Source organism: Mesoplodon mirus, assembly GCF_964341445.2.
Source record: "Mesoplodon mirus genome assembly, chromosome: 4".
Lineage (NCBI taxonomy): Eukaryota > Metazoa > Chordata > Mammalia > Artiodactyla > Ziphiidae > Mesoplodon > Mesoplodon mirus.
Genome location: NC_138979.1, coordinates 148385356 through 148411360, shown reverse-complemented (window position 1 = coordinate 148411360; position 26005 = coordinate 148385356). Strand labels below are relative to the sequence as shown.

General features: G+C 42.9%; 1 pseudogene across 1 annotated transcript; it reads left to right on the top strand.

The window, feature by feature from the left end:
* Positions 1-2917: 2917 nt before the first annotated feature.
* LOC309802928 (putative E3 ubiquitin-protein ligase TRIML2) lies at positions 2918-24322 on the top strand (annotated as a pseudogene). Its single transcript has 5 exons — positions 2918-3985; positions 4219-4438; positions 9033-9197; positions 17735-17824; positions 24117-24322. The product of its transcript is annotated as a putative E3 ubiquitin-protein ligase TRIML2 (transcript).
* The last annotated feature ends 1683 nt before the right edge of the window (positions 24323-26005 follow it).

The window sequence follows — 26005 nt, the reverse complement described above, 5'->3', positions numbered from 1 at the left end:
ACTGAACTCCCACCCTCAGCAGTGAAAGCACAGAGTCCTAACCACTGGACCACCAGGGAATTCCCATGATTAGCCCTTTTGACATGAGAGGCAGTGAACTGAAACACCAAACTCTGTCTTCTCCATGCCCCTAAAACAGAGGATATTGCAAAGAAGAGCATATTTTAGTGCATCAGGATATATATCATGTATAAGGAAACCTACTCTCTTTTTAAAAAAGCACTCACCCTCCAAATTAAGGATCTAAGGATTCTGAAAACATCCAAATTACATTGTGGTCAAAGGAAAAAGTTTGGCAAAACGTGTCACGTTTTATTTGAATGTTTCTGACCCTGTTGACCTATCTGAAACATCCCTTTCCCCTGGCAGTTCTGAAAACTCAGTCTTGAAGTCTACCGTATGCTGTCAGGTTTATCAGAATTACTCCTGATCACGAAGTAGATACATTCCTGCCTGTGCACAAATAACTTGGAGTCCTGGCAGGCAATTAGATAGAAAAGAAACAGTTCAGCTATTAAGCTGCTTTTAGAACCCGTGCCGAATAGTCGGAGCTCTTAAAAAATCACTTAAAGTAAGTATCAATGTGCTGTAGAAGTGGCAAACACTCAACCAAGTTTGTTTCTAGAAACCTAAAAAAGAATAAGTCTTTCAGGTTTGTTTTTCAATCCAATAAAGTTTTAAAAGATTATTAAGCAAAACGTTTTCTTCTCCTCCAAAAGCACCACTTCAAAATATTTTTCTTCTGTTTTCCCATGTTAGTCCTGTGCTGTGCTACTTTGTCCTCATTCATCCAGCAGGGGTCACTCTTGTCCACCGTACTCTTAAAAGGCATCCTTGCTTGTCTGCACTGTTACCAGGACCTTTATTCCAGGCAGCAGAATGAAGAAATATCAAAGACACCAGGCTTGAGAGATTGAGGAGAAAAGAATCTGTGGTTTTGGAGGTAGGACTGCAATGTTGGGGAAATGGATGCTTTAATAATGACTCTGTGTATGAACAGTAGGCTTCAAGTCTGTACTTCGAACTTCTCAAAGAAATAAATTAGTTCTTATCACAAAATGATTAGCCTTGGCTCACTCTTGCTGTTAAACCTGAGTATATGCTGTGTCTCTTTTCTGTGTGTCATTATCAGGCTGGTAAGTAGGGAAAGGGGAGTGGAGCTGCGTGTACTTCCATTTGTCCAGGCCATTCTCAGCCAGATACTTCCTCGGGGTTTAGACTGGCCTCAGTGATCACTCACACCTAATAGAGCAATGACTGTCTAATCCGTAGTGATCATCCAGTCTTGGGTGGAAGTTAGTCTTTAGCTAAAGCAGTTTCCTCCTGCAGGAATTCAGGGCAAGTTCACACAGGCCATTCAGACCAGATCCTGAGTCTGTGGGTGCATGTGAAACGGGCGCTGGGGAAGCCATGGTCTTCCTACCTCCCCACTTCCGAGCCTCCCCCTGAGGCCACACAGGCAGACCAAGCAGGAAACAGCTTGACATGGCTAGGTTCTGATACTGGGGAAGGCACGAGCGGGACTCTAATACTGAGGAAAGTGGTCTGTTGAGGATGGGGCTGCATCCATAGAGACATGTCGAAAATAAAGCATCCCTTGTGATTACACCTCTCAGTAACCAAACACTGATATTTAAATCAAATGTTTAAAAGACTCACTTTTACCCTGCTTCCTCTGTATCTTTTTCTTTTTAGTGTGCTAGACTTAAAAGAAATACACCTTAAGTTTTAGAGCAGTGTTAGGATCATAGCAAAATTGGATGGAAAGTATGGAGAGTTTCCAGATATCCCCTGTCCACACTTGCAAGACTTTCCCCACTATCAACATCCCACAGAAGAGGCTACGTTTATTACAACTGATGAGCCTTCACTGATATGTCATCCAGAGTCCATAGTTTACATTAGGGCTCACTCTTTGTGTTGTACATTCTATGGGTTTTGACAAATGTATAATGTCATATATCCAACATTGTAGTATCTTACAAAATAGTTTCACTGTCCTAAAAATATTCTGTGCTCCACTTATTCACTCCTCCTGCCTTAGTATCCCCTGACAATCACGGATCTATTTACTGTCTCCATAGTGTTGCCTTTTCCAGAATGTCATATAGTTGGAATCCTATAGTATATAATCTTTTCAGGCTGGCTTCTTTCACTCAGAAATATGCATTTAAGTTTCCTCCGTGTCTTTTCATGGCTTGAGAGCTCATTCCCTTTTAGCACTCAATAATATTCCATTGTCTGGATGTGCTACAGTTTACTTAACCATTCACTTACTGAAGGGCATCTTGATTGCTTCGAAGTTCTGGCAATTATGAATAAACCTGCTATAAACATCTATGTACAGGGTTTTGTGTGGACATAAGTTTTCAACTCATTTGGGTAAATACCAAGTATAGCAATTACTGGATGAAATGATAACCTCAATACCTTTTCCTCATGGTCTTCACAATTGTTGTGTCAACATCCTACCTTCAAAATTAAACAACAGGGAAGTAAATGTGATTACCTAGGGAGACACTGGAACTAGCATAAGGTAAGGGACCAGAACTGACCCTGGAAGCACCCCAAAACTTAGAGGTTCAAGAGGATTCCAAGTCAAAAAAGAATGCTGGGAAACAGACGAGTAACATAGGAGGGATGTCATTTACATGATCTTGATTGCAAAGAGAAGAAACGATTCCAAGAGGAGGGTCCTGGCCAACTATGTTGACTGCTGAGAGCTCAACACGTGGCTGCTGAAGATTTGCTGGATTTGAGGAGTCCAGGGTGCGCTGACCTGCTGAAGCTTGACTGCGGACTGAGGTTAACAAGTGTGTCTGCACCAGAACACTGCCACTCTTTTCCTTTCCAGGGTATAGGGAGGTGTATTCCACAACAGAAATAGCCCAATCTTCAACTAGGGCCACCTGCCGGCATGTCCAAAAGGCTCCGCTCCCAGTTAGAGCAAGAAATCCCAGAAGATGTCTACTGTGAGATACATCTGGAGCCACCACAGCTGTTCTGCCATGATGACCAAATCACGCTTTGTGACAAGTACTTCAAGTCCCAGGAGCACAAGAATCAGGTGGTGTATGGAGTACAAGAGGCTGCTGAGAATTATAGGAAGTTATTCCAGGAGATATTGAACATATTGAAGGAGAAACTTGAAGTAGCTAAAAGCATATTGGCTGATGAGCAAGAAAGAATGGTGATGATGCAGGAAGAAGAGCAGAATTTTAAAGTGATGATTGAGTCTGAATATAGGATAAGGGTCCGATTGATGATTGAAGAAAACAAAGTGAACTTCCAGAGCCTGCAACGTTGCAGATTCAACCTGAACTTGAGAGAAGCCAATCAGAACCAACTGATGGAGTTTGCCACAAAGCTAAAGGAGAAGTTCCAGGAAATACTACAGAGACTGAACTGTTTGTGGAGAAAGAACATGAATAAACTGAGGGAGAGTGAAGTCAGGCTCTCTGAACAGATCTGCAGGCTCCAAAAATCACTGCAGAGCTAGAGAAGAAATGTGGGCAATCTGCCTCAGCGTTGCTCCAGAATGCAAGGTATTCTTTGGAAAGGAGCGAGTCACAACTGCTTCAGTGTCTAGAGCCCGACTGAATCCCAGAGGTGAGTTTACGCCAAATAACAGGAATGAGCAAAATGCTAAAAGTGCTGCAAAGCCCTATAACTTTGGACCCTAAAACAGCTCATCCCTGTCTGGTCTTATCTGAGGATCTGAGAAGTGTGAGACTCAGAAATGTGCGGCAGGATGTACCCGGTCACCCACCCAGAGAGATTTGACTTCAGTGCCACCATGTTGGGTGTGGAGAGCTTCACCTCAGGGCGGCACCTACTGGAGGGTGGGTGTGGAAAAGGCAACACAGTGGCAGCTGGGCGTAGGCAGAAGCTCTGCCAGCAGAAGTGCTTCTGGAGATAAGGTCTTATTCAAGGATCCATGATGGGAACTAATTATACTTTCTGGGCCTTTCCCCCTTTAAAAAGGGTTTCCTAGGGCTTCCCTGGTGGCACAGTGGTTGAGAGTCCGCCTGCCGATGCAGGGGACACGTGTTCGTGCCCTGGTCCGGGAAGATTCCACATACTGCGGAGAGGCTAGGCCCGTGAGCCATGGCCACTGAGCCTGTGCGTCCGGAGCCTGTGCTCCGCAACGGGAGAGGCCACAACAGTGAGAGGCCCGCATACCGCAAAAAAAAAAAAAAAAAAAAAAAAAAAAAAAGGGTTTCCTTGAGAGAGCAAATGCACAGCACTGGAGTTTTCCTGGACTATGGGTATGGGCAGATATCCTTCTATGATGTGACAAAGAGATCCCTCATCTATAATTTCTCTTATCTCGCCTTCCAAGGAGCTCTCAGGCCTATATTTTCTCTTTGTATCTCAAATGGAGGCATGAATTCCGACTCTCTGAGCATCTGCCTCCCTCATGTTTCTTCTTGTAATGGTACTCTTAGCCCTCAATCTTCTCTGGTGTGAAATCTAAGACCACAAGAGGCAAGAACGTTACAAGCATGACTTTATATAAATTATTTTACAAAGTAATCCAATAAACGATTTTTAGCACTTGAAAAAAAATTGCACAACCGATGCTTTCTCATATTTGGAGTTTGCATTTGGGTGGATGACTGTTCCCTCTGCTCCCCGATTTTACCATCAACTTCTGGAGAAGGGCCCTGTGTCTGAGCAGCAATTGTCAGTGGAGAAGCAGCTGTGCAGTGGAGGCTGCAAGCACCACTGATGCCTCTTCAGCTGGAGACAAAAGTGGGGAGACGTGGTTTATCCAGAATTAGACTAAACCGAATATGATGAAATACACTGCTTTGTAATGCTGGGGTTTCCAATTGCCACTGAATTCACTTAGTTTCAACTTCACATTCAAGGGGGCGGGGAAAAATATTGTGTTGCAAGGGTGGTGGTGGTGGTGTGTGTAGGGGGCCTTTAATGAATAATTTGGTGTCAATTTTGAGTCCCAGCATTGGATACCTGTCAAAAGGAGCTGGAATTTCTGAGGTATGTCCTTGCTCTTTTTGACCCCATGGACTTTCCTTGTTTAGACCCCCAGACGGTGCCAGTGGTTTCGGTGTTGGTGAGCTGCTCTGTAGATTGAGAGCCATTAGCCAACAAACTCTGGCCCTCCATTGCACCTTCTACAGGTTGTATGATGCCAGCCAATATCTTTGCTTTGTTTATACTGCTGAGGTCTCTCTATCTTTAACATCCTTTTTATGACTGACAGTTTTTTGGTTTGCAGCAAATAGTTTTCCAAAAAATAAACCAACTCCAGATTATTTTGATGGTTGAGATAACATGCTGAATGTAAAAATGGACATTTTCCAGTAACTCCAGTGGGTGATCTCCAGTTGAATGGATGAAGCTGCAGTCTAGATAATGGTCCAACCCACCATTCCAGGAGCCCTAGAGAACACCAGGAAGATAAAGATATCTACAGTATATTGATTTTAGAGGATAAATAATGTTGCCAGAGGCTATAGCTTGTGAGAAGTGAGGTATGTTTGACCCACTCCATTTAGTGCTCCCATTTCTTAGAAACAGATCCCAATCTACACGAGCTAATCCTGTAGTTACACAATTGTGAAGCGATAGACACTAAGTCATTATGTCTCCACTGAGCAGTTGATTACCTGTATTTTAAAGCCACTTTAGAATTATAGAAAGAATAAGACCCATGGGAACATGGAAGTCAGCCTATCAAGGCTGGTGCTTCCAAATGATCTCTACTATTGTCTTCAGGTAACTGTGTCACTTTACTTCTTCCACTGGAGGGTATTTTAAAGCCTCCCTAAGTCAGATGTTCTATGATTTATTTTTCTATTCTTTCCAATTATTCCACCAAAACATTCTTTAATCAATCGGCTTTCAAAGTTGTTTGATTTTTCATTTAAATCAATTCTTAAGGGTCTGAGGTATTCATGGAATATAGAGAGAGATCTAGCAACAGTAATTAAATACCTATACAGGTTGTACTCCTATAATGCTTTTAAAAAAATCTAATGCCCAGGGAACTTTGCTTTGGAGGAGCACTTTCTTTCTGGCAAGTCATCATTTTAGTTTAGTTCATCAAATAGTTTCTAATGGCAGCTCTTGCTGGATGCTGCGTTAGGAGGATGAATTCGTGAATAAGACACAGTCTCTGCCCTTATGGTGCTCCCAGTGCCAGTGGCGAGCTGGGACATTTCAGTGTGATGTGGGAGTGCTGGGATGGAGGGTGGTCAGGGTGATAGCATCTCTCTTTTTTTTTTTTTTTTTTTGCAGTGCGCGGGCCTCTCACTGTTGTGGCCTCTCCCGTTGTGGAGCACAGGCTCCGGACGCGCAGGCTCAGCGGCCATGGCTCACGGGCCCAGCCGCTCCGCGGTACGTGGGGTCCTCCCGGACCGGGGCATGAACCCGTATCCCCTGCATCGGCAGGCGGACTCTCAACCACTGCGCCACCAGGGAAGCCCAGGGTGATACCATCTTTGCATCTCATCCTGGAGGTCTTACTCCTGAGACGCTTCTCAAAACAACCAGTAGGAGTCAGGCAGGTAGACGATAGGGGCAGAAGACCCAGAAAAGGAGCTCACACATCTTGGATGACATGAGCCAGAGAACTGACGTGGCTGGTACCTGAAGGGCAAGGAGGAGACTTGAAAAGAGATGAGGCTGCAGCAGTACCTGGGAGTCCACCATGGGGTTTGCAGTCTACACTGTAGGTAATGTGGAGTCATGGCAGGATTTTAAGCAGGCTTTTTGTTTTTGGCCGCACCACGTGGCATGCGGGATCTTAGTTCCCCAATCAGGGATCGAACACGTGGCCCCTGCAGTGGAAGCACTGGATCGAACACGCGGCCCCTGCAGTGGAAGCACTGGAAGCGCGGAGCCGTCACCGCTGGGCCACGAGGGAAGTCCAGGGGAATTTTTTGTTTTTTTAAGATAGAATATTTTGATGATTATGTGGAGGACTGTGGCTTGGAGGGAGCAAGACAGAAGCAGGAAAGTTATTGAGGAGGCTTGGTAAAAAGTGCAGGATGGAGATGAGGGGCATGGCTTCATGACTCCTAAATAAGCTTAATGGGAGAATCCTTTCCAAGGCAGATACGTTGTAGTGCATCCCATACTTGTCCAGGGGATGACGGAGCTTTGGGAGGGCGGAAGACCTAGTGCACCAGGCGTATCCGGCCTCCTCTGGAAGCTCCCCCCCATCCCTGATCATCCTCAAGATCAGAGGCCACTCCTGGGTGTGATTTTGGAAACAGAGACAGCTCCTTCTTTCCCCCCTTCCATATCTGCTCACTGATGCTGGAAAACCCTTTAGGACAAGGATTAAAAATAAGGTACCCACACGACCGCTAACTTTTTTTTCATACTTATTAGGTTTGGGGTGCTAAAGAATCTGAGCAAGGTAATAGATTGCATAACCTGATGTCAGATCCTGTGCCAGATCTGGATTTCTTTTGCCCCTCCAGATGGATTATCTGCCCTTCCATGGCCTATTCTGTGCCCCCAGGAGGCTGGCTGCTGTAGGCAGCCCCACCAGATTCTCTCGTTGAAGCTCCTGCCAGATTCTCATAAGGGCTCCACCACCCCTGGCCCCTTGGTTTTGGGGTGGGAGTAGCTCGCTGCCGGTAAGAGTCCCTGGTGCTCCCCCAACCTCTCACCAATGCCCTTTACCAGCCTATGTTTGGCTAAATAGCAACTTCATTTCATTTTCCTCAGTTAATAACTCTTTTGTGAGTTGCCTGCTATTCCCCTGCTGATACAGTTCCTTTCCTGTGTTTTCACTTTGATAGGGATAGGACACTGAGTTCCTGAGCATGAGGGTAACCATGGAAAAAGGAAGAGATCAAGAAAGGATTCTGGGGTCATAGAAGACCTCTTTCACACCTATCATAGGGCCGCCTGGCTGCCCGTCTGTTTATGCTGCCTGAGGAAAAGCTGGCTTCACAGATCTAGTTTGAATTTATATTTTAAAAATCCTGAATTGATTTGTAACCTCCAATCTGTAATTCATAACCACTCCATCAATAGGTATGTCTTGTCTAAGCGTGTAACTTAGCAGACTCATCATAGGGAGGGAAACCAGAAATATACAGATGTCGTCTTAAGTTGGGCGTATAACAGAGTCTCCAACGGTTAAGAAACAGCCACACGCTGTGAGGCAGGTACAGTAGGTTTACCAGAAGTTTTCTTTTGTGCTTCAACAATAAAGTGGTTGGTGGTCTGCTGGCTACAGCCTGTTACACATTCCTTGCTTTTATTAGGATAACCATAAGCCTCGAAGACCCACCCTGATGTCAGTGGCAGGTTTTATAGAACACTCACAAGTTTCTTCTTGTTGTATTTGGGGGTATATAAAGTGTGCAGCATAATAGGTAACAGGTTGGAAGACCAGTTCAGGGCCTACGAAAGTCCCAATTCCTGATGTGAATATTTAATACCTCCTCACTACAGGAAAAGGTTGACTACCAGATGCCGGTTACCGGGCTCCATAGCCCACTAAAACTTTGAGTTCCTCCAGGAGCAAGGGTGGGTTTTGGCAGCTTCCCCTGCCCTTCAAATAACCTGGAGGTCAGGACATGCCCAACTGATTTAGGAACCCTGGAGAGGAGGATTGGCTGGAAGCATCTCATCTGTTATTCAGCGGCCAAGTGGTGCATTACTTCCAATACCGTGATTTCCTGAGATGATAGAGCACTGTGGTTTAAACAATTATTTTAAATAAACTCAAAAGCATCGCAACAAAGGTAGACTCCAAGTTGGTGTGTTCACATCACTGAGACAGCGTTTCCGGATGTACATTTTTGGAGGTCCCTGCGATCATCCCCTGAACTCCAACTGCAGTTAATTGGCATGGCAGTGACCCAGCCCTGCACTCCTGAGCAGAAAAACACTCTCACAATTTGTCAGGTTCTAGATGCTGTCATTTATCCAGCTGTGTTTTGACCGCAGCCGGTCTGGGAATTGCATCGTTTTGCATTTCCATGGCACATGGAGGTTTCTTGACAGAATGCTCAGGGCTGCCTCCTGCCTCAATTCCCCAGGGTGGTGGGAAGAAGAGTCCTTTGCTGCCCGGCTTCCACCATCTGCTGCTATTGTGCCAGGCATGCCCCATGGCCTTGGACTGACAGGGGACCCGGGCTGCAGTGTTGAGCTCCTGTCACTGTCCCAGGCTCCCTGTAAAAAGGAAGCTAATGTTTCAATACTGGGTAAAAACACTTTTACCCAATATTTTCATATATAGGGTGAGTCTATTGAATTGGCCTTAAAAAATCTAAATCCAAGAACTCCTAAACTATAGATAACAAATGATTTGAAATACCTTTGTTGTTATTTTTCTTTAAAAAAAATAATTTCCAAAATGGAAATAGCTATTTGTTACTATTCTGCTTAAAACCCTGGCTTTCTATTTCTTCTTAAAATCAAATGCAAAGACCATTAACATGATGTCTGAGGCCATGCTTGTTGCTGCCCTTGCCTTAGCTGAATTTCTTCCTTCCCCCAAGCTGTAACCACTCTGGCCTCCTTTTAGCTTCTTGAACTCACCAAGCCTCAGGGTCTTTGCATAAGAATAAACCTACCTAAGGAGACAAAAGACCTGTATGCAGAAAATTATAAGACACTGATGAAAGAAATTAAAGATGATACAAATAGATGGAGAGATGTACCATGCTCTTGGATTGGAAGAATCAACATTGTGAAAATGACTCTACTACCCAAAGCAATCTACAGATTCAATGCAATCCCTATCAAACTACCACTGGCATTTTTCACAGAACTAGAACAAAAAATTTCACAATTTGTATGGAAACACAAAAGACCCCGAATAGCCAAAGCAATCTTGAGAACGAAAAATGGAGCTGGAGGAATCAGGCTCCCTGACTTCAGACTATACTACAAAGCTACAGTAATCAAGACAGTATGGTACTGGCACAAAACCAGAAAGATAGATCAATGGAACAGGATAGAAAACCCAGAGTTAAACCCACGGACATATGGTCACCTTATCTTTGATAAAGGAGGCAAGAATGTACAGTGGAGAAAGGACAGTCTCTTCAATAAGTGGTGCTGGGAAAACTGGATAGGGACATGTAAAAGTATGAGATTAGATCACTCCCTAACACCATACACAAAAATAAGCTCAAAATGGATTAAAGACCTAAATGTAAGGCCAGACACTATCAAACTCTTAGAGGAAAACATAGGCAGAACACTCTATGACATAAATCACAGCAAGATCCTTTTTGACCCACCTCCTAGAGAAATGGAAATAAAGACAAAAATAAACACATGGGACCTAATGAAACTTAAAAGCTTTTGCACAGCAAAGGAAACCATAAACAAGACCAAAAGACAACCCTCAGAATGGGAGAAAATATTTGCAAATGAAGCAACTGACAAAGGATTAATCTCCAAAATTTATAAGCAGCTCATGCAGCTCAATAGCAAAAAAACAAACAACCCAATCCAAAAATGGGCAGAAGACCTAAATAGACATTTCTCCACAGAAGATATACAGACTGCCAACAAACACATGAAAGGATGCTCAACATCTTTACTCATTAGAGAAATGCAAATCAAAACTACAATGAGATATCATCTCACACCAGTCAGAATGGCCATCATCAAAAAATCTAGAAACAATAAATGCTGGAGAGGGTGTGGAAAAAAGGGAACACTCTTGCACTGCTGGTGGGAATGTGAATTGGTACAGCCGCTATGGAGAACGGTATGGAGGTTCCTTAAAAAACTACAAATAGAACTACCATATGACCCAGCAATCCCACTACTGGGCATATACCCTGAGAAAACCATAATTCAAAAAGAGACATGTACCAAAATGTTCATAGCAGCCCTATTTACAATAGCCCGGAGATGGAAACAACCTAAGTGTCCATCATCGGATGAATGGATAAAGAAGATGTGGCACATATATACAATGGAATATTACTCAGCCATAAAAAGAAATGAAATTGAGCTATTTGTAATGAGGTGGATAGACCTAGAGTCTGTCATACAGAGTGAAGTAAGTCAGAAAGAGAAAGACAAATACTGTATGCTAACACATATATATGGAATTTAAGAAAAAAAATGTCATGAAGAACATAGGGGTAAGACAGGAATAAAGACACAGACCTACTAGAGAATGGACTTGAGGATATGGGGAGGGGGAAGGGTAAGCTGTGACAAAGTGAAAGAGTGGCATGGACATATACACTACCAAACGTAAGGTAGATAGCTAGTGGGAAGCAGCCGCATAGCACAGGGAGATCAGCTCGGTGCTTTGTGACCGCCTGGAGGGGTGGGATAGGGAGGGTGGGAGGGAGACGCAAAAGGGAGGGGATATGGAAACATATGTATATGTATAACTGATTAAATTTGTTATAAGGCAAAAAATTAAAAAAAATAAATAAATTTAAAAAAAAAAATAAGAAAAAAAAAAAAAAAAAAAAAGAGTCATGTAAGCAACCTAGCCAGGACATGGAAGCAACCTAAGTGTCCATCAACAGATGAATGGATAAAGAAGATGTGGCACATATATACAATGGAATATTACACAGCCATAAAAAGAAATGAAATTGAGTTATTTGTAGTGAGGTGGATGGACCTAGAGTCTGTCATACAGAGTGAAGTAAGTCAGAAAGAGAAAAACAAATACCGTATGCTAACACATATATATGGAATCTAAGAAAAAAAAAGGTCATGAAGTACCTAGGGGTAAGATGAGAATAAAGACACAGACCTACTAGAGCATGGACTTGAGGATATGGAGAGGGGGAAGGGTAAGCTGTGACAAAGTGAGAGAGTGGCATGGGCATATATACACTACCAAACGTAAAATAGATAGCTAGTGGGAAGCAGCTGCATAGCACAGGGACATCAGCTCGGTGGTTTGTGACCACCTAGAGGGGTGGGATAGGGAGGGTGGGGGTAGGGAGACGCAAGAGGGAAGAGATATGGGAACATATGTATATGTATAACTGATTCACTTTGTTATAAAGCAGAAACTAACACACCATTGTAAAGCAATTATACTCCAATAAAGATGTTTAAACAAAAAAAAAACAAAAAAAAAACATGCTAATCTCTACACCTGGAATATTCTCCTCTTTCTTTCTTACTCCCCTCCCCCCTTCAGATTTCAGTTTTAATATTATTTATTCAGGGAAGCCTTCCCAGACCCTAGCTTAGGTCAAGTCCCTCTTGATTTCATAGTCCCCTAGACTTCACAATTGGGCCTATTGCCATTGGAAGCAATGAATCATTAGTGTAATTACTTATTTAATGTCTTATTCCCTTCTAGACTGTAGACATCAGGAGATAATGGATGCTGTATTCTCAACATCTAGCGGAGTATGATTCATATAGAGAAATGTCTAATTGTTGAATTATTTAAATGATGCACACTTATTACAAAACAAATTATTGAAAGTGAAGAAAATGTAGAGAAGAAAATTAAAATAATCTATATCTCTACTATTAACATTTCAGTGTATCTCCTTATGTCCTTTTTTTAAAAAAAACAAACATATGTGGTACGTGGATAAACATTACCAGCTGAAAGCTGGATCCTATGGACATTAAGAAAAATCTTAAAATGCACCAGGCTCCTGGTGTTCAAAACTGATGTCAGGGGCGGGGGATGAGTTTGAGCAGGGATATCACCATTCATGGTCTCTAAGGCTGGGGAGGGATTAAAAAGCAGCTCCTGGGAGCAAGTTCTGGGATCTTCCTACCAGATTTCACTGTCACTTTAAGAATATTTATTGAGGCTCTTTTAGTAAAGTAACAATTTCTGAAATATTTGGAAACATGTCACTTCACTATTTAATTTTTGTGGGTGTTTTTGTTACTCTTCCCATAATTCATATTACAGGGAACATTTTCCAGAATTGTGGTACCAGATTGCCCATTCCCAGCTCTTTTGTAAAAGGGGAAGTGTCTGGAAATAGACTGGGAGCAAAGGGACAATCTCCATTCCCAGAAAACGGCAGGATTTCTTTGTTCCCCCTCTCCTGCCCCCGCCAGCATTACCACAGTTTAACGTGTAAAATCCGTTTCTATCGATGGGCTAAGTCCACCGAGCAGGTACTGTTGTTACGCCCATTTTATAAATGAGGAGATATGATATAAAGAGGTCACAGAACTTGCCCATGGCCACACAGCTAGCCAGGGGCTGGGTCAGGCTTAAAACCCAAGTCGGCCTGACTCCAAAGCCCAGGCTTGTGCTGCCCCAGGTGGATCCCTCTAGATTCCACCAAGTGGATGAGGAATATGAGTGGACTTCACAGAGCCTTGAAAACCCCCGAGCTTGTATATAAATTTTGTGTGTCTGCACAGGTTTTGTATTTTTTTCTGGGGAGAAGTTCTCTATATTGCATCAGATTTGTTTGGAACAAGAGAAATAAAGATTCATCTGGATTAACAATTACCCTAATATTTGTTGATTGGTTACCAAGTACTGTTCTAAGCACTTTACATGTATTAAATCCTTCAATCCTTGCAACAACTCTGTATGACTGGCAATAGTATCCCCATTTTATGATCAAAGAAACTGAGACACAGAGAGGTTGTCACTTGCCCAAGGTCACACAGCCGACTGTGGTGAAGAGATCTTATCCAGGCAATTCCCTCGAGTCTACACGCCTATTTAACCACAGTAAACAAATGCCCTCTTTGCAGATCTCTCAATGTCTTGTGCATTTTCCTCCCCTGAACTTGAGATGTATCTCCCTGTTACTGCATACCTGTAGTAGTTTTTCCTTCCTCCCCTTAAAGCTATTAATAAATTGGTGGTAGATCTTACAATAGAGGACATCCTAGAATAAAAATGAGCAATTCTCCTCGGCAGGATTAATCATATTAGTGATTCACATGATTAGTGATTCACATGATTCTTATGCTGTAAGAACTATCCTAAAAGACTGTCATCCCTCTGGTATGAAATTTGGACAAGTTCTTCATGGAGGTGGGGTTCTGAATAAAAAGGGAGTCCTTTTGGTGGAGGCAGGGACAGAGAGGTAACTAGGACGTAAGAGGGGATCCCACTGGCAATCACTGAGGGCACGGGGGTGTTCAGAGTTTACATACACCTACTCTGCGCCTGTGAGTATACACTTCTGTTCTAAATATGGATCGATACACATTTGACTTACATGTATTGATTAAGATGAATGCCATTTAGATGATCTGATACTTTCTCTACACCTTTTGAGATAATGAGGCACAACCTAAATTGAGCCCAAACGGCTTTCAGGGATTGCTAGTATGAGGACTTAAACACACTTCACAGTTCTTCCCTTTACAGGTGGAAACAGAAGTAAGAGGGTCGGGCTACTTGTTTGGGGGATTCTGGGGGATTTAATATAAAGCTAAGAAGAGAGTTATGACTTTCCTCTCCCTGCTGAGGAATTAGCATTTTCCTGATTGAGTGACATTGAGACCAAAGACTGAAATAACAGAGCCTCAGAGAAGAGAATTGAGTCTACCCCAGGGTCCAGATGAGGTGAAAGGCAAAACAGGAAGCATATGCGCTTACAGTGGAGTCCTTGGCCAGCACCATGCAGCCTCCGTGGTTTAAGCTGAGTGGGTGTGGGAGAAAGGCCTGAAAAATGCACGCTAGGCTGGCTTTTGAGAGAGGAAGATCTTGTACCTTTCTTTTCTGAATGTTCAAATTCTGGCAGACTCCAACTTTCAGGCCCATTAAAATTCAGGAAGGGAAAAAGGAAAAATTGAACTAGTTTTCAAAGAAGAAAAAAAGGCAACAAACACACCTACTCTTGCAAAAATAAAATCCCCCAAAAAACCATTAGGAAAATGTTTTTGAGCTTTAAAAAACAGAAGGGGGTTGGAATGTCAATGGGACACAGGCCGTGGAATGACTATTAAACGTGGCATTTCCACCGGTGTCCGTGCATGCATGTCCTAACCTTGTTTGATCCTTGGAGAGAAACAGCCCTGTTCCCTCCCCGGAAGAAGGAATAGAACCCATTTCTATCGATGGACTAGATCCCACTGTGTTAATGTGGTTAGGTGGAGCGCGGGGAACAATTTGCTCTAATTCACTGCCTCAAAATAAGAGCCTCTTGCTCTGGAAGTTTCCTCTCCAATCCACCCTCCCATGCAATCAACAGTCCGGGCCAAATCCTTCCTTCAGTCTCAGATTTCGGTTATATAAGCTGCTCTATCAAACAGACTCCATCCAATTCAGACCAGGGTAAAAGAGCCATTTACACAAACAGCTAGTGGCTTATGTAACCAGAGCCCAATACACAAATTATGAGAAACCTGCTTACCCATTCAGGTGCCTCAGGTGAACAAAGGCAGGCAGACTCCACAGCTCTGGTCTCTGACTACAGCGGAACTTTGTTCCAATAACTGGACGCCTCCTGAGAGGTCAAGTCTTTCCTGCGGTCTCTCTCCAGGTTAAAGAGCTTCGTTGTATGGTGCACTTTACTCCCCACACCCCGCCCCTTGCAGGTTCTTGTTCTTCATAGAGAACGGATTTAGCATTTTTAATATCAGAGTTAAATGGTGGATTTTACTCCTGGTGGTATGAAATTTCCTGATGACAAAAGCCATATAAATTCAGGATTTAAAACTTTGAAGAATACAGAAAAATAAAAAAATTAAATCCACCTGTAATTCCACTACCCAGAGCTAGTTACTTTTAACATTTTGTGTATATCCTTCCAGTCTTTTTTCTAGGCATATCATATACATACATACATATATGCACATATAATGTACTATATATGTATATACATATTAAAGACATGCACGTAGTAAAGCTGTGCACATATATATATATATATATATATATATAATATTTAAATGAATGATACAGTGTTACTTTACTGGCCATTCTGTTTTGAAATCTGCTTTTTGAAGAAGTAAAGCTGTCACTGTTTGCAGATGACACGATACTATACATAGAGAATCCTAAAGATGCTACCAGAAAACTACTAGAGCTAATCAATGAAATCTGTTTTTTTACCCAACAATGACATCGTCATCATACATTGATCTCATTTTTATCTTCTTTACCTCGGTTGTCCTTCTAATACCCCTGTGAAGTTGGTATCACTACCCTCATACAGCAGCTCAAATTCAAGGCCTCTGAAGCCTGTGATGTGAAGCACTGCCTTACATCTCACTGCTATTAAATACTTCTCTAAGGAAGGTTTTGAGTGGCTGTTTGGCATTCACATTATATTCTAACTAACCCATCCCCTATTTCAGAGTGCTTAGATAATTTCCATTTGGGGTGCTATTCTAAATAATTCTGTGAGGAACATTCTCTCATATAAATATTTATACTACTATTCGCATAGTATAAAATCCTAGCAATGGAATTTCTGTGTCAAGGATATACCCTTTTTGATGACTTTTTATTATATACTGCCAAAATACTTTCCAGAAAGTTGAAATGAATTTATATTCCCATCAGCTACTGCCCAATACTCTAACCAAAGTCATTTTATAATTTTAAAAAAATGATTAAAGCTGAAAGTATCTTTCCCAAATTGCCTTCCTTAGGAAAATAACAATGCATATAGAAAATGTTTGAGGACCTGCCTATTCTCTTGTTTACTATTATAACATTTCTAGAAAACAATCATGGGAAGACTAAAATAGAGCTGTGAACTGCTAGTAGACTGATGTGATGAATTCACCTTCAGCCCCCAAAATATCAGCCCTCCAGTTGTTTGTCCCCTTCCTGTTTCCCCCTGCCCTGCAGACCCCAGCCATAGCTTCTGATTGCCAGTCCTCCACGGGCTCACGGGAAGAGGTGGCTATAACGACACAGCAGAAGGGAACTTGCAGAATGGGTAGAAAAAAGGGCTCATGTTCACTGCTGTCAGCAAAAAGCTCCTATAAACAGAGCAACATATTAAGCCCTTCTGTTAATATGCTGTCTAGACTTGAAAAGATTGCTTTTCTCTCTGTCTTCCAAGCTTCAACTTTTGACCTTGTTTCTGTCCTTGTGCCTGTGCTGGACTCAAGCAATTCTTGTCTCCTGAAGGTTCAACAGTCAAATTACCAAATTATTGTACTTGTCACCTAAGCTACTGCAGCAACCCGGTGCGGGCATGATCCCTATCAAATGAATGGAAAACTTGACGACACTTGACCCCTGAGGCAGAAAATGCAGGGAGTCCCCCTTCTTCTGGTTTAAGGGTAAAACGATACTCTCCCCAGAAATTGGAGCTGATAATCCCTTTGTTGATTGTGGATGGAATCTTGGAAGGTATTGGAGGGAGGGTTGAGAAGAAGAGTTTATGAGATCCGCACTTGGGGATAGAAACCAGTTCCTAGCAAAATGAATGTGAGTCTTATTTTTGGAACATGTTTTACTCTGGGATGTTTCTTCTTCCCCTCCATGTTCCCAGGGTTCCCAGGGCCCTCATGCTAACAGCTAGTTGCTCAAGTCCCTCTCCAAGATGTAATTTTTTTTTTTTTTGCGGTACGCGGGCCTCTCACTGTTGTGGCCTCCCCCGTTGCAGAGCACAGGCTCCGGAGGCACAGGCTCAGCAGCCATGGCTCACGGGCCCAGCCGCTCCACGGCATATGGAATCTTCCCGGACCGGGGCACGAACCCGTGTCCCCTGCATCGGCAGGCCGACTCTCAACCACTGCACCACCCGGGAAGCCCAAGATGTAATATTTATTAAGCACTTGCTGTTCGCCAGGCATTCCCATGCACTCCTCTAAAACTGTTCTCATTTAATCCTCACATCCGCAGTCTTACAAGGCAGACAATACCTGCTCATGCGCAGGCAGAGCTGTCTCCCGCAGAACCTAGGAGAGCTCATGAATGCTATCACACCCCCAGGTATCTCGCCCTGTGAACCCTTCCCAGGGGACAGAGGAGGACTTCTGTGCCCCATCACGTCTGAATAAGAATCTCTTATTATTATCATTCCTCTTGTACAAATGGAGAAACTGAAGTAGTAAGAAATTATGAAACTGGAAGATCATAACACAAGGGCAGAAGTCAGACTCTTAGAGCCACATGATTAACCAGTGTTCCATGCTGCCAATCAATCTAGATTTCTGTTGTTGTTGTTCTAGCTTTTTCTTCTCTGTCATCAAAAAAAAAAATCATTTGTCCCCTTAATCTATCTGGGCCTTGCAGAGGGGGCTAAATTAATCCAATAAACACATTTAGTCTGCTAATGGCTAATGATGGACCAAAGCACTACCCATCTCAGTGAATGTATAGTTCACTGTTAAGAGACTAGTGGTGGCAGCCAAGGGTATCTGAGAAAGATTTGTTGGTGGGAGGGGATGATGGTAGTAGGAGGTGCTGGGGTGGAGGCTGATAGAATATTCTTGGGTAGGGGACTTCTCTCATTATCAGTCAACGGCTCACTCAGCATACAGGACAAGACAAGCCCTGGGTATAATATTTAGGCCTTTATCAGGAATGACCAAAAGCTCAGCTGTTTGCCTCACAAGAGAGAACTTCAGAGAACTCAGAAGCATCAGCAACAACCATCATCTGTCAATCACTGCCAAACACCATGCTTTGTGGGAACCACGTAATTCCACAGTCTATCCCCAGCATCCAGTTTTCTGGCACATTTTTGTGATTAAGGAAAGTAAGAGGAGTATGATGCAATTGCCCCATACAAATGTGTCACCCCAGCTGGGCATAAACCAATTGAAACATCATAAACCCACATCAAGTTGTCACATCCTTTCTACTTAATTGACCTACAACATCCTGCAAATACTTTCCTCTCCTAACTCTCTTTGGGGCCAGGGCAGATTGTGGAAGAGAAAAGATGACTTGATGAAGGGTGTGGCCCAGAAATAATATAATCTTTGGCTTGAAGATGTATATTTTGGTCCTGGACAAATGTATTTAAAAGATTTTAATGAGTCACGAAGGTAGTGCTGACACTTAGAACAATATTTTTCATTCTTTTTAGGATGAATAACTAATACAGTACCTGGCTTAGGGTGGGGGCCAATAAATGCTTGTTGGTTGAAAGAGCTAGTGAGTACTGAGAATCTGACACGGTGTAATTCACCTACAGTCAGGACTGTGCTGGAACAGGGGTGAGTCTTTAGCAGGGCCTTAAAGGGCCTTCCAGGATCTGGTAGATGATTTTCGTTTTGTCAGTCAGTTCTATAAGCTACATTGGTTGATGTAGGTAATTTGCTTCTCATTAAAAACACTCCCATTCCTGGGAGTTCCCTAGCAGTCTGGTGGTTAGGACTCAGTGCTTTCACTGCCATGGCAGTGAAAGGGTTCAGTCCCTGGTCAGGGAAGTAAGATCCCTCAAGCCTTGCAGCACAACCAAAAAACAATAAGTATAAAAAATAAAAACACTCCCATTCCTGTGATTATATTTATATTTTTCGAGAATACACATTTCCACCAGAGTATGTTGTTTTGCTTTTGCCTTGTTCATTTTTATAAGCTCGCTGAAAAAAGAGGAGTTTCCATGTTACTACTGCAGTAACAGGGCAGACAATACTTGCTCATGCATAAGCAGAGCTGTCTCCCCCAGAACCTCGGAGAGCTCATGAGTGCTATCACACCCCCAGGCACCTCGCCCTTTGAACCCTCCCCAAGGGACAGAGGAGGACTTCTGTGCCCCAATGTCTTCGTAGCCCATCACCTCTGACACCAAGAGCTGCCCCTCTTTAGTCCGTGCAATCCCGGTTACGAAGTGTTTAGCAAGATGCTCTGCTGGGGCCTCATGTTGCCCTCTCCACTTGGCAGGTGGCAATTCTGAGGTCCCGGGAGAATGAACTTCCCAAGCCCACAGTGTGGGAGGCAGTGGTAAAACAGAAATAAGTTCAAAGAGTTTTATTTCCCAACAGGAAGTTCCAGAGCTAGGACTACAAAACACACATGCCATTACAAGCCCATGTGCATCAATCCGCCCAAACACTGACTGTCCTGTGAGCCACACATTCTTTTTCAGGACTCAGATCAAGCCAAAATCCAGTGCAAATCCACTGAAATTTAATGCAGAGAGCATTTCCCTAGCTCCAGAGTGCTGTGGGATTCACCCCCGTAAAAGCAGATTTTGATGCAGAGGGGTTGCTATAAAAGCATGATTAAAATGATAGAGTGAAAGCCCGGCAATCTGGTAAGTGTATGAGTTGCCTCTGAGAATCCATGAGCCTGTCAGGAGGTGAGATCCTGCTGAGAAAGTCTGACTTTGGAGCCTCCACTGGAAGAGCAGCCTTAGCATGAGGTTTGGCATTCCCAAGGGCCCTGCCCATTTACACCAAACATGGACTAAGGAGCACTGTATTTCCCACCCCACATTGCAGGCTGCACTTTGGGACTTGCTTCCAAAGAGCTTAGTATGAAAAGGAGGGAGGAGGTGGAAGGTAAATTCCCAGTGGAGAAACCTGGCTAACATCACCCCAGCCAGGTGATCAAGGTCAACCTCAGCAGTAATGTCATGTTGACAGCATGTACCTGCTGATATGATGTGATGAGAATAGCAGTACAGCTCTGTGGTCTTCCTCTCAGCCTAATCAGGAGAAAAAAATCAGACAAACTCCAATTGAGGGATATTCTACAAAATACACAACCCAGCACACTCCTCAAAACCATCAAAGTCATCAAATACAAGAAAAATCTAGGGAAATGCAACTAAAAACCACAATGAGATGTTGCCTCACCACTGTTAGAATGGCTATCATCAAGAAGACAAGACACAACAGGGGCTGGTGAGGCTATAGTGAAAGGGGACTTACACACTGTTGGTGGGAATATAAATTAGTCCAACCACTGTGGAAAACGATAGGGAGGTTCCTCAAAAAGTTAAAAATAGAGCTACCATATGATCCAGCAATTCCACTTCTGGGTATGTACCCAAAGGAAATGAAAACAGGAGATACATACACTCCCATGTTTATCGCAGCATTATTCACAATAGCCAAGATATGGAACCAACTCAAATGCCCATCAATGGATGAATGGATAAGAAAGATGCAGTATATACACACAATGGAATATTATTCAGCCATGAGAAAGAAGGAAATCTTGTCATTTGTAACAAAATGGATGAACCTTGAGCACATTATGCTAAGCAAGATAAGTCAGACAGAAACACAAGTACTGTATGATATCACTTGTATGTGGAACCTAAAAAAGTCAAACCTGTATACAAACAAACAGTGTAAAATGGTGGTTACCAGGGGAGGTGGTAAGGGATAAGATTGATGGTGTTTAATGGTACAAACTCGTTAACAAGTACTAAATAAGCCATAGAGATCTAACATGCGGTATATGGAATATAGACAATAATACTGTACTACAAGTATGTAATGTGATAAATATCATTACAATGGCAACCATATTACAATATATAAATATATCAAAGCAACACCATGCTCTACACCCTAAGCTTACACAATGTTACATATCAACTTTACCCAATAAAAAAATTTAATTAAAAATAAACAAGTAAAATCTGTGAATGTGTCATAGTCCAAAGGAGCCAAAAAAGACATGATGACTAATGCAGCACCCTGGATGGGATCCTGGACCAGAAAAAGGACATTAGTGAAAAAACTAGTGAAAGATGAATAGTGTGGAATTTAGTTCATAGTTACATACAATGCTCATTTCTTAGCTGTGACAAATATACCATGGTACTGTAAGATAATACCAACAGAGGAAATTGAGTGAGGAGAATACAAAATCTTTTTGTATTATCTTTGCAATGTTTCTGTAAATCTAAAGCTATTCTAAAATAAAAGGCTTATTTAAAAAACAGGTGGTGGGGGCTTCTCTGGTGGTGCAGTGGTTGAGAATCTGCCTGCTAATGCAGGGGACACGGGTTCGAGCCCAGGTGTGGGAGGATCCCACATGCTGCAGAGCAACTAGGCCCGTGAGCCACAACTACTGAGCCTGTGCATCTGGAGCCTGTGCTCCGCAACAAGAGAGGCCGTGATAGTGAGAGGCCCCTGCACCGCGATGAAGAGTGGCCCCCGCTTGCCACAACTAGAGAAAGCCCTCGCACAGAAATGAAGACCTAACACAGCAAAAATAAATAAATAACTTACTAAAAAAGAAAATAAAAGCAGGTGGAAAAGTGAAAATAAAGGATATGTAAAAGACTAATACAAGTGGTTACACACAGGGGGTGGGAATGGGTACACAGGGTCAGAGGTGGGAGTGAGACTTCTCAACGCATATATTTTTAATATCATTTTGAGTTATGCACAATGTAAATGTATTACCTGTATTACCTGTTGTTGTTGTTTTTTTAAATACACAATCTAAGTCTATAGCATGCTTAAATGTATTGAATGGGAACATCAATGACAAAGGTTAAGCTTATTAGGCAAAATGCTAATTTTTTAAAATAGAACTAGTGTCCCAAGTGAAGGCCAGACATGTGGGTATAAGGTCGTCACTTGCAAATGTACTCCCCCACAAGGTTTGTGGCTGCCCATCTGGACTGTGGGATTGTGAGTGTGAAGTTTTGAAAAACCAGTTTGGCTCCGAGGGGACTCCAGAGGGTTGGCTCTTTTGCAAGCCTCTGGCCCTTCCTCTTGGGTGCTGACTTTCTACGACTGTTTATGACAAGCTTCGTCCCTTATGTGCTCTGCTGCGAAGGTGCCGTGTCAGACAGGAAGTATGAGGTTGTATATTGTAGACCTGAGTCCTAATAAATAAATTCAGAGGCTGATGCCACTCTGTATAATGGAGTGTGGGAAAAGAGCAATAAAGATCAGGCAACAGAGTCTTCCCAGGAGGCGGGGGAGGAGGGCAGGAATTGGAGAGAAGCTGAAATTGGGCCAAATGGTAGGAGCCAGAGATGAAGTTGTAGGCTGCAGGCAGTGGAAATCGTGCTCAGCTCATCTCAGATGTGGCCTCAAAGGCAAGACACTCTAGACTGTCTGAAAGCTAAAGAAATGGGTTATAGGGAAACACTGTTGCTTCATTTTCAACCCAAACTGAAAGTGAAATCTTTAGCCCTCACCACCCCACTCTTTCTTGTCCCCATGATGTAGGCCATTTTATGGAGCTCCACAGTGGAAGGCATGTGGAATATGAAGGTTGCAACAACCTTTTCTTTCTGTGTAAAGTTGCCCCGGTATTGTGGGATTCCTTCTCCCTCTCCCTGGATCCTTTCCTGTGTTGAAACTGTTGAAATGGGTGAGACTAACGATTCTCGGATCCTTTCCACTTCTAAAAGCCTATGAAATATCTTTGCTTAAGGGGAATTGGGTTTCAGAGCTTAAGTCCCCTGGGGTGATTCAACAAGATGAAGAGTTGGACTGGTTGGTGCAAAGTTTAAAAAAAAAAAAAAAAAGAGTCAATGGCTCTTTTTTAAAAGTTAAAGAAAAAAAAAGTGTGTCCTGACAGGCCGAAAATATCTCCCAAGTTTTCCAGGTCTCCTAAATGGGATGGGTGTGAAAATGGCCACTGGGAATAAAATGTAGAAACAGGAATAGATCAATTAGTTGAATCTTTGAGGTTCAAATTTCAGGAACTCATGAGAGCTCTTTGGTCTTGTGAGAAGACAGAATGTATGCAAGAAGCTGAAAGCTTTTTGTTCATGCAGAGTTTATTTTCTCAAACACTGCTTATCCATTGTAAAACTAACAGTCTTTGCTGAAAGATCATCTCCTGAAACATTTTAGGTAGAAGTAGAATATTTTATGCAATCATATCTCCCCATGAGGAAACCCGTCCAAAGCTCAAATGATTCACACACAAAAAGGTTCACAGAGTTTTTCATGTCTGAACTCAAAATTCTCGGGAGACACATTAGCTTGTTTGATAAACTAGAAAGAACAGTGTTGTTGTGCAAGTATTTTAATACAGGAAATATGAGTCTAGTCTGTATCTCTCCAAGTCCATGTGTATGAGGGAATTTTGAAGTAAAACGCCGCCTGAGTCCCAAAAACAGTTAAAAGAGATATACACAAGGATGCTAGCAAGGAAAATGCTTCTCCGGTCTGTACCACGCTGAAGAAATAGCAAAAAATGCACATAAGCTAAAAAGGAGAACAGAACTGAAGCAAGACACTGAGCAACGGAGAATCATTTCAGACATTTCCCTGTGAAAATCTTTTTCAGTGGTCCTAAATACACTAGTTTCATGATTAAACCCAGCACCACACATCAAATTTTGTAGCAAAGAACAGTGCCTATGGGGAGGCTCAGAACCAGTCTGACAACTTTTCTGAGATTAGAAGAGGGGAAAATATCACTTTACAGAATCTGCTTTTCAGAGGCGGCAAGGCAGTCTGTGGAGACGGGGGCCAGGCTAGGCGGTGCTGGGGAGGGAGCCCTGTGTGGGCTGCCTCTACCTCCCCGACCCGGACCCCAGAGAGCTCTTAGCTAAAGAGGATATCACACGGTGAGGCAATCTCTGTAGAACATTTAGATTGTAAATATTCTCCCAGGCAGCCTTTTAACAAAAGTCACTTGGGGAAATAGGCACCTGTAAGGAAACCTTCCTTCTCCCCTCTGGTGAATATTTTTAGAAAATGGCCCTACAAAGCTGCAGCGAGAAGGAAAAGGAAGGCAAGTCTGGAGTGCCTGGCTCGGAGGAAGGATGCCGCCCTCCTGAGGAGCAAGAAGCTGAGAAGCTGCTGCAAAGGCAGCTGTGGTCTCGGCCGTGAGGTTCTCAGAGGGACGTCAGATCCCATCCCAGGAGAGAGAATCAATGTAGGAGCAATGCCGGAGGTCAGATCCCAGACCTCAGACAGGTGTCGCCCTAATATGACTCTGGTCCTCTCACAAAGAAGGTGAAGAGCAAAGGACAGAAGAGGATGGGGGGGAGGGGACCCACATGGGGGAAGTGAGATGTGCTAAAATTTTCCTGAGCGGAAGATGAGAGCAAACAAAGAGAGAGATTAAAAATAGTCATAAAAACGTGAAAAGCAGAGCTAATCATGACGGTATCTAACCTCCAAACCCAATTCCAATGATTTTGTCTAAGCTTGTGGCTACTAGTGTTAATTCAAGGGAAAATCCCTATGGAAGTAAACAGCCAAAAAGACAAGGAAGTAAATGTCTCTTGTCCATCAGGGATCTGGCAGCTGGGTTCCTCTCTTCCTGGTCACTGGCAGGTTTTCCAGCTCCCTCCAAGCCAACTGCTGCCCCCCGGCATCCCACCTTCCCTTTGCCTTCGTCTTATTTCCCTTTATTTCTTTAAACCCTCACCTTTGTCCTAAATTTGAAGCTCAAGATTCATTAAAAAAAAAAAATGACCTGCCACTACAGCATGTAATTTTTATAAATGTCTGCCCAATACTAACAGCACCAAGTAATAAGATTCAAATCCCCAAAGCAACATTTTTCTGCCAACCCCTCCCCTTCCCCCAGACTTACCAGAGTGTGGGCTGTCTGCCAGGGAAATACAATAAAATGTGGGAACAGGAATAAATAAAAATAAAAATTTTAATTCTGTATCTTGGCCTGCTTAATTTTCCTTTTTAATTATAATCCCTTTCTTTCCCTCTTTGACTCATGCCATCACATTCCTTATTGCTACCTAACCTTGTTTTTGCCTCCTGTCTTGATGATGTTAATATATCTACCCTGTCCTTATGAACTTTCCAGGCAAGCGGGTTGCCTGCACCACTGGAATAATTTCCTCTCTTGTCTTTTCTTATTGTATCTTCTGTGTGGAGTTGGTCCTTCTAACCAAGCTCTTGTTTGTCTCTTTTGTTCTGTGCCATGATTCTATCTCTTGGTTTCCTCAGTGTTGGCTCTTGCAAATCTTACCTAATTTTTCACTGTCACAGTGTTTCCTTCTGTTTACTGTTTGTAACCCCACCCTCATTTCCTATTGTATTTCTTGAGAAATCTCTTTAATCCTCAGATGCCCTGTTCTTCCTAACTGGCAGGAGGGATGCTTTGGGGCTTCCTATTCCTTTACCCAATCTAATAAACTTTGAATACTGTGTTTTTTTCCTCCTGTTTTGTCCACTAGCTATATCTCTGTCTGAGGTGAACAAAAGTTTCCCTTTTGGGTGTACACCTCCTAGCAGGACTCTGCCACCTGACGGAGGAGGT